Source organism: Prionailurus bengalensis, chromosome D1, assembly GCF_016509475.1.
Source record: "Prionailurus bengalensis isolate Pbe53 chromosome D1, Fcat_Pben_1.1_paternal_pri, whole genome shotgun sequence".
NCBI lineage: Eukaryota > Metazoa > Chordata > Mammalia > Carnivora > Felidae > Prionailurus > Prionailurus bengalensis.
In genome coordinates this window covers 108651467-108660085 of record NC_057346.1, presented here as the reverse complement: position 1 = coordinate 108660085, position 8619 = coordinate 108651467, and the positions used below count along the sequence as shown (strand labels likewise).

General features: G+C 48.6%; 1 pseudogene; it reads right to left on the bottom strand.

Annotated features, from left to right (window-relative positions):
- LOC122484380 lies at window positions 1-526 on the bottom strand (annotated as a pseudogene).
- Window positions 527-8619: the final 8093 nt, after the last annotated feature.

The following is an 8619-nucleotide window of genomic DNA, read 5'->3' as shown; positions in this document are numbered from 1 at the left end:
TCACTCATGGATCCGGTTCTAAGCCCAGCTCTTCTAATCTACCAGCTCTTCAGGCTGAAACCATAAGCTAATCTTCTTCTCTGCACTTTGCACGGAATCACTGCCAACTCGGCTGCAAAAGTCCCACGGATGGTCCCAGGTTTGGAGTCTGCAGGGTTGGTCTCCCTGAGCATCACTTGTCCTGTCTTCACCACATTCAACCCCTCCCAGACCCTGGCAACCACAGGTCCTGACTGAATGTACTTCACCAGGTCGGCAAGGAATGGACGGTCCTTCAGGTCAATGTGGTGTTCCTTGAGAAGGTCTTCAGAAGCCTGAATTGATTTCATAGCAGTGAGGAGAATCCCTTTTGCTCAAAACACTTGGTGATCTCTCCCATGAGGCTGCGCTGGACCCCATCAGGGCTTGATGGCAATGACAGCTGCTCAGGCTGCAACTCCCGCAGCCCCTCTGGGGCTGCCGGCACCGGAGAGGCCCAGAAGGATTCTGAGGCCTCTTTGAGCAGCCCTAGCCCAACCCATTGCATCGCTGAGCTCTACAAGGCTCACACTTGGGTAGTCACAGGGTGTCACAGACTTGCTGTGAGCCAACACTCAAAGAAGGAGAGAAAAACAGCCAATCAAATGACAGTTTCCCTTAGGAACCACTCCTCCTCCCCTCCTCCTACCCCCAGGGTTGCCTCTCTGAGCCAGTTTTCCTGGTCTCCAGTCCCCTCGAGATGAGACCTGAAGAACATCCAACATCGCCTGACTCTGGTAATTGACCTGGGAAGCCGGAAGGGGGGTGGCAGGGGCTCAGGGGAGGCAGAGCCCCAGGTGCTGCAGGAAGTGGAGCTGTTAATTTAGTGGCTTCTTCCCACCCTGGGAGAGGGAGTTGGGGGAACTGCAGAGGCCCAGGAAGCAGGGGTCTTAAAGGGGACAAGACCCCTTTCTGACCCTATCAGAAAGAGCCACGTTATATCCCAGGCTTCTTCATGCGTCATACTCGGGATTTGTCTTGTCCTCTGGGGCTCGCTGGTGGAGCTACTCAATGGGAGGGAAGCCTGTTAAGGAACCCATGTGACCACGCTCCCTCTGAGAAGCCTTAGGGAGGCCCTGGGAGAAAAGGACCAGGAGAGGGCACTGTAATGCCCAGCTCCAGCTCCAAGGGGTGGGACAGAGTAAAGACTAAGGAAATCCCCTGAAGGGATCCACTGAAGCTTCAGGTGGTCAGACAAGAAACAGCAGCAACAGCAGCAAAGAGGGCCCCTTGACAATGCCCAGCCCAGGGCTTGTCTGTGAGAAGCACCTGAACTGTAACCATAGCCACATCAAAGGTTCCTTGAGTGTGGTCCCCAGCAGCAGCAGCATGATCGCCTGGGAACTTCTTTTGCATGTCCAACATGCAAATTTTCAGTCCCCTTCTCCTTCCCAGACCTATGAATCAGAAACTTGGGGGCTAAGCCCAGCAATCCACAAGCCCTCTCGGTGATTCTGACAAATACTTAAATTTGAGAACCACTAGTATAATCTGACAGATTCTGGAGCTGGGCTGCCCAGAAAACTTCTATTCACAAATTCATTCACATTCATCGAGTATTTGTGTATTTATTTATTTATTTTTAATTTGTTAGCGCTTATTTATTTTTGAAGGAGCAAGAGACAGGGCACGAGCAGGGGAGGAGGGGCAGAGAGAGAGGGAGACACAGAATCGGAAGCAGGCTCCCGGCTCTGAGCTGTCAGCACAGGGGCCGACGCGGGGCTCAAACTCACAAGCCGTGAGATCATGACCTGAGCCAAAAGCCAGAGGCTTAACTGACTGAGCCACCCAGCTACCCCTCATGAAGTATTTATTAGCACCTTCTGTGTGTTGACCCTGTGCCAAGTGTCACGAGGAGCCCAAAGTGGGGTGAATGATAGTTCCCACCCTCCAGGCAGACTGATAGTAAGTACAAAAGATGGGTGAAGAGCCCCAGGAAGGAGCCCAAGTTTCTGGTTAGGATGATTAGAGAGGACTTCCCAAAGGAGGTGGCCTTTGAGATGGACCTTGAAGATTGAGTTAGAATCAACAGAGCAGAAAAGCAAGGCACTTCTAAAACCAAAATCTAACTTAAAAAAAAAATGTTTATATATTTTTGAGACAGAGAGACACAGGGTGTGAGTGGGGGAGGGGCAGAGAGAGAGGGAGACTCGGAATCTGAAGCAGGCTGCAGGTTCCACGCTGTCAGCACAGAGCTGGGCCAGGGGCTCAAAGTCACAAATCACGAGATCATGGCTTGAGCCAAAGTCAGACACTTACCCGACTGAGCCACCCAGGCACCCTCAAAATCTAACTGTTAAAAGCACCTTATGGGGACGTCTGGGTGGCTCAGTTGTAAGCGTTCAACTTTGGCTCAGGTCACGATCTCACTGTTCAGGGGTTCAAGCCCCACATCGGACTCTGTACTGACAGCTCGCAGCCTGGAGCCTGCTTCAGATTCTGTGTCTCCCTCTCTGTCTGCCCCTCCCCTGCTTGCAGTCTGTCTCTTTCTCAAAAATGAAACATTAAAAAAAAAAAGATCAATGAAAGGAAAGAAAAATATTCATTAAAAAATAGGTAAATAAAATAAGAGCACCTTATAGCTTTGGGGATAAATTCAAGTGCATCAGCCAAGCTTCTCCATGATCCAGCCCTGTCTCCTTCATTAACTCTATGTCCTGCCACTCTACACCTCCATCCATAGATTTGAGTAAAATTGAATTTCTCATAGAAGTGCGCACACAGCATGCTATTTCTTTCTTTTCTTTTTTTATGTTTATTTATTTTGATAGAGAGAGCAAGTTGCTAAGGGAGAGAGAGAATCCCAAGCAGGCTCCTCATTGTCAGCACAGAGACCAATGCAGGGCTCAGTCCCAGGAATTGTGAGATCATGACGTGAGCCCAAACCAAGGGTTGGACGCTTAACCGATTGAGCCACCCAGGCGCCCCAGCAAGCTATTTCTTATTGCCAGGGCTTCGCTTAGCCTGTCTCTTCTACCTGGAATGCCCTCTTTGTGTCTCTTAGTCCAATACCCACCCGTTCTTCAGGACTCCTTACAGGCGTTATCTTCTCCAAGAATCCCTCTCCTCCAGGTCCCCAAAGGCCTGGAACACTGGTCCCTCACTGCCTTCACTGCACTGTATTTAAAAATCTGCTTTACGTTAATCCTCCCCCCGTTGGAATGTGAACCTACCATAAGTGGGCATCTTCCTCAACTTTGTGACCCTAGAGCCTAGCACAGTGCCTGGCATGCAGCGGGCTTTGAATAAATTGTTCTTTAGCAAAGGAAAGAAGGAAGGGAGAATGTTAAGTAGGAGGCTCAGGGGAAAAAACCATGACAAGAATGACGTAGAGTCTGACAAGGAGCCCATCCCGAAGGCAAAGGCACAAAGTGTTTTCCTCTACATAAAACCTGGAGCAGGGGAGACAGTGCTTAACAGCCAGGAGCCTCTTGCCGCCTGCTTGCTGGCTGGACAGTCCTGGCATATGTGCTTTGAATCCAATTGTCATCTGCTGAGCGTGGCTGCTAAAATGTTCCAGTATGTCAGGCCAAATGTGAATCCATATAAGTCTATTTAGCACTGTAGGTTGGTTTCTGAGTTGGGGTCCAGGTTTATTAATTCTCAGGATTCCCAAGAGCACATGAAAAGATGCTCAAAAGATGCATTAGGGAAATGCAAATTGGATCTACAACTAGATACCATTAATATCTCTTAGAATGGCAAAAAAAAAAAAAAACCCAAATATTTTTAACTGAAAATACCAAGTCCTGGGGTGCCTGGCTGGCTCGGTTGATTGAGTGTCTGACTCTTGGTTTGTGGGATTGGGCTCTGCATCGACGGCACAGAGCCTGCTTGGGATTCTCTCTCTCTGCTCCTCCGCTCATGTTCTCCGTCCCTCTCTCTCTCTCTCCCTCAAAATAAATAAATAAACTTTAAAAAAAAAGAAAGAAAATACCAAGTGATATCAAGGATGCACAGCACATGAAACTTTCATACTCTTCTGATAAGAATGCAAACCAATACAGCCACTCTGGAACACAGTTTGGTGCTTTCTTAGAAAGTTAAACATATACTTGCCATAGAACCCAGCCGCCCCTGTTCTAGGTAGTTTTTTTTATGTTTTAAAAAATGTTTTTATTTATTTTTGAGAGACAGAGAAAGAGTGGGGGAGGGGCAGAGAGAGAGGGAAACACAGAATCTGAAGCAGGCTCCGGGCTCAGCGCCGTCCACACAGAGCCCCAAGTGGGGCTTGAACTCACGAACCGTGAGATCATAACCTGAGCCCAGGTTGGACGATGAACTAACTGAGCCACTCAGGCGCCCCTCCTGTTCTAGGTATTTACTCGAGACATATGAAAACTTACATTCATACAACAACTGGTTATGTCAAGCCTTATAGAAGCTCTATTCAAAATCGCCAAAAACTGAAAACAAACCAAATGTCCACCAATAGGCAAATAATAAAGAAATGGTGGAATATCCCTACAATAGAATACTTCTCAGCAATAAAAAGGAATGAGTTGGGGTGCCTGGGTGGCTCAGTCGGTTAAGCGTCTGACTTGGGCTCAGGTCACGATCTCACGGTCCGTGAGTTCGAGCCCCGCGTCGGGCTCTGTGCTGACTGCTCAGAACCTGGATCCTGTTTCAGATTCTGTGTCTCCCTCTCTCTCTGACCCTCCCCCCGATCATGCTCTGTCTCTCCCTGTCTCAAAAATAAATAAAACGTTAAAAAAATTTTTTTTTTAAAATAAATAAATAAAAAGGAATGAGTTATGGATATATATACAACAACATGGATAAATCTGAGTGTATCACTCAGAGAAAGACCCCAATTCCAAAAGGTTACATAGTGCATGAATCCATTTACGTGACACACTGGAAACTAGGAATGGAGAACAGGCTGCCAGTAGTTGGGGTTGGAGGAGGGTTTGATGATAAAGAGGCAACCAGAGGATATTTTTTGGAGGGACAGAACTGTTCTCTATCCTGATGTCCTTGAATCTATGCATATGTTAAAAATCATGGACTTAGGGGGCACTTGGGTGGCTCAGTAGGTTAAATAAATGTTAGCTCAGGTCATGATCTCACCGTTTGTGAGTTCGAGCCCCGCATGGGGCTCTCTGCTGAAAGCTCGGAACCTGGACCCTTCTTCAGATGGTGTGTCTCCCTCTCTCTCTGTCCTTCCTCTGCTCATGCTCTCTCTCTGTCTCTCAATAATAAATAAAAATTTAAAGAAAATCATAGACTTATACACCAAAAACAATGAATTGAACTATATGTGATTTTTTTTTACTTTGTATTTATCTATTTATTTTTAAGGTTTATTTATTTATTTTGGTGGGGGAGGGGCAGAGAACGGGGGTGGAGAATGAATCCCAAGCAGACTCCATGCTGGGCACAGAGCCCGACTCGGGACTTGATCTTATGACCACGAGACCATGACCTGAGCCAAAACCAAGAGTCGGACACTCAATCAACCGAATTACCCAGGTGCCCCTATAATTTTTTTTTACATGTAATACTAGTTTAAAGTAAAAAAAAAAAAAATCCCAAGGGACCAGGCAGTCTTCAGGCCCACAGGTGGTGCCCCTCCCACCACCTTGCCTGCGGTGGCCAGGTGTGGTGGCCAGGTGTCGGTACCACCTCTAGCTCTTGAAGCAGGTCAGTCAGCTATACAACCCTCCTGGGGGGCTCAGGAAAGCAAGCTACAATTCTCCCATCTAGTCTGATTTCGGGTCGTCTCCATAATGACAGCTAATTTTGTCTTATTCACCAAAGTATCCCCAAAGGGCTAGAACAATGCTTACAGTTATTCAAATAAATATTTGTTGATCGAGTAAATATTTGTTATCCCTTTATCTGACTGGCTCCAAATTCCTGAATCCACTCTCTTAATTGAAGTACTCACCTCAGCCCCCCTCCCCCTTCTCCAGTTATGTCACTAAGTTCCCTCCTGGAATTTTGGCACGTAACGTTCCTGCTCAGGGGGTGGCTCTGCCCCTTTTCTGGCCCAAGGGACACCTGTCATCTCAGGTAAGAATTCCTCCCTATGGCTGCATCCCACTACGGGCCCTCAGCCAGAGCCCCCGTGGAGGCAGCCCTGGGCTCACCACACAAGATGGTGCCCAACATGGGGCTGGCACCCTCCCCGAACAGGAAGGAAAAAACAGCGGACCACGTGGGCGGAGAAGGCACCCATGCCTTGACGGAGTGTGTGCGAGTCTGTGTCCGCCAGGAGACTAGACGGAGTAGTATTACATGTGAAAAAAATTATATGGGCACCTGGGTAACTCGGTTGATTGACCGTCCGACTCTTGGTTTTGGCTCAGGTCATGGTCTCGCGGTCATAAGATCAAGTCCCGAATCGGGCTCTGTGCCCAGCGTGGAGTCTGCTTGGGATTCATTCTCCACCCCCCTTCTCTGCCCCTCCCCCACCGAAATAAATAAACTCATCTCAACTTTGGTTGAATCTTCCTCCTTGAAAGTGTTTGTGTGCTCCTTTTATTTCACCCGACACCCTGTAATTGCAGATGACAGGAAGTGGGATGTTTGGTCATTTGGAGTTGTAAGTAAGCCTTTTGGTTAGAATCCCCCGGGTTCCTGCTTATTTCCCTTCTGGCTGGTTGAAACTGAAGACCCTTGGTGTCCAGTGATTACTTCCTGTTCATCACACCTGACAAGGGGCCCTCTTCCATAGGAGATCATGTACATCACACAAGTGGCCATTCAACCTTCTTTACCGCTTTGGGACAAATAATATCCAGGTAGGTAGATTACAAGTAATTAGCACATGTACACAACAGAAGCCTGATCCCTTTACCCTGCATGGATCCTATCCCCCCCCCCACCCCCCGGCCCAAAGAGGGGTCTTTCTCTTGGTTCCCAAGCATAAAGAGTACAAGAGTGCCTACAACAACTGCTGGAAAGCTGCCCGGTGCTCCGACTCAAGTCTCACTAGCTTGGTCATCTTTTTCTCTGTGCCAAGCAAGGTCAGAGCCACAGATGGGTGTCTCCAGAGCTGTGCACACAAATGTGTTAGTTTCAGTCCACAGTGTATTCAAGTTTTTCAATTAGTTGCCAACATTTTTTTTTGGGGGGGGTTAATGTTTCTTTATTTTTGAGAGAGAGACAGACAGACAGGGAGGGCACAAGCCGGGAAGGGGCAGACACATACACACACACACACACACACACACACACACACACACACAGAATTGGAAGCAGGCTCCAGGCTCTGAGCTGTCAGCACAGAGCCCAATGCAGAGCCTGAACTCACGAGCCATGAGATCACGACCAGAACTGAAGTCGGACGCTTAACCGACTGAGCCACCCCGGCGCCCCTAGTTGCCAACATTTTTAAATTGGGAGATTCCCCAGGAAAATCAGATCTGGCATTACCAGGCCACACTTCCCACAGGCCTCCCTTTAGCGGAACACTGGACAGCAGATGCCTTCTTTAGATGCGGCAGATGCCCAGGTGAGATATTTTCCTCCCCCTCCATCCACTTTTCCTTTTTCTTCCTGCCTTGCTTTTCCAGGTCTTTGCATGTACTACTCAGTAGCAGGTGCTCAGTTGCCCTGGGTATAAAAAGATATACAAGACTCAGCCTTCAAAGAGCTTACTATTTGGGCATCATGTGGAGTGAAGTTTTCAGGTGGGGTGAGGGAGGCATTCCAAACAGAGGGAACACCATGAGCAGTGAAGAGGAAAGCAGGAGAATGCAGGAGGACCGTAGACATAAGAGTTGGGATCGCCGGATATCTGGGCACGTCCGTTTTCAGGAAGGCAGACACCCAGTCCCTCCCCCCCCCCCCCAGATGACGTAGGGCCAAATCGCTTAATAATTCACATGGTCAGAATTTGATCAGCAGGGAGTTGTAGGGAAGGTGCTGGGCTTTGAAACCAGAGACCCCTGTTCCTGACCTCGCACCTCCGCAAGTCGCTCCCATTCCCACGCCTCTTTCAAAATAGGATATGAATAACTGCTTTACAGAGGCGCCCAAGTGGCTCGGTCCGTTAAGCGCCGCCTCTTGATTTCGGCCAGGTCATGATCTCATGGTTTCTGAGTTTCAACCCCAGGTCAGGCTCTGCGCTGACCGTGTGCAGCCTGCTTGGGATTCTCTCCCTCCCTCTCTCTCTGCCGCTCCCCTGCTCGTGCACTCTTTCTCTCTCTCAAAATAAATAAATAAACATTAAAATAAAATTTAAGGGGCGCCTGGGTGGCGCAGTCGGTTAAGCGTCCGACTTCAGCCAGGTCACGATCTCGCGGTCCGTGAGTTCGAGCCCCGCGTCAGGCTCTGGGCTGATGGCTCGGAGCCTGGAGCCTGTTTCCGATTCTGTGTCTCCCTCTCTCTCTGCCCCTCCCCCGTTCATGCTCTGTCTCTCTCTGTCCCAAAAATAAATAAAAACGTTGAAAAAAAATTAAAAAAAATAAATAAAATTTTAAAAACCTGCTTTACAACACTGCGGTCGGGATTTACCAAAGAAGAGCGAGTATGAAAAGTGCCTTCACGATGCTGGACACATTAGTAGGGGCTCTGCAGGACACAGCTCCCACGGCAGGCACGGCAGGCACGGACTATGCGCTAAGTGAACAAACAGTGGACTGGATGAGTAGT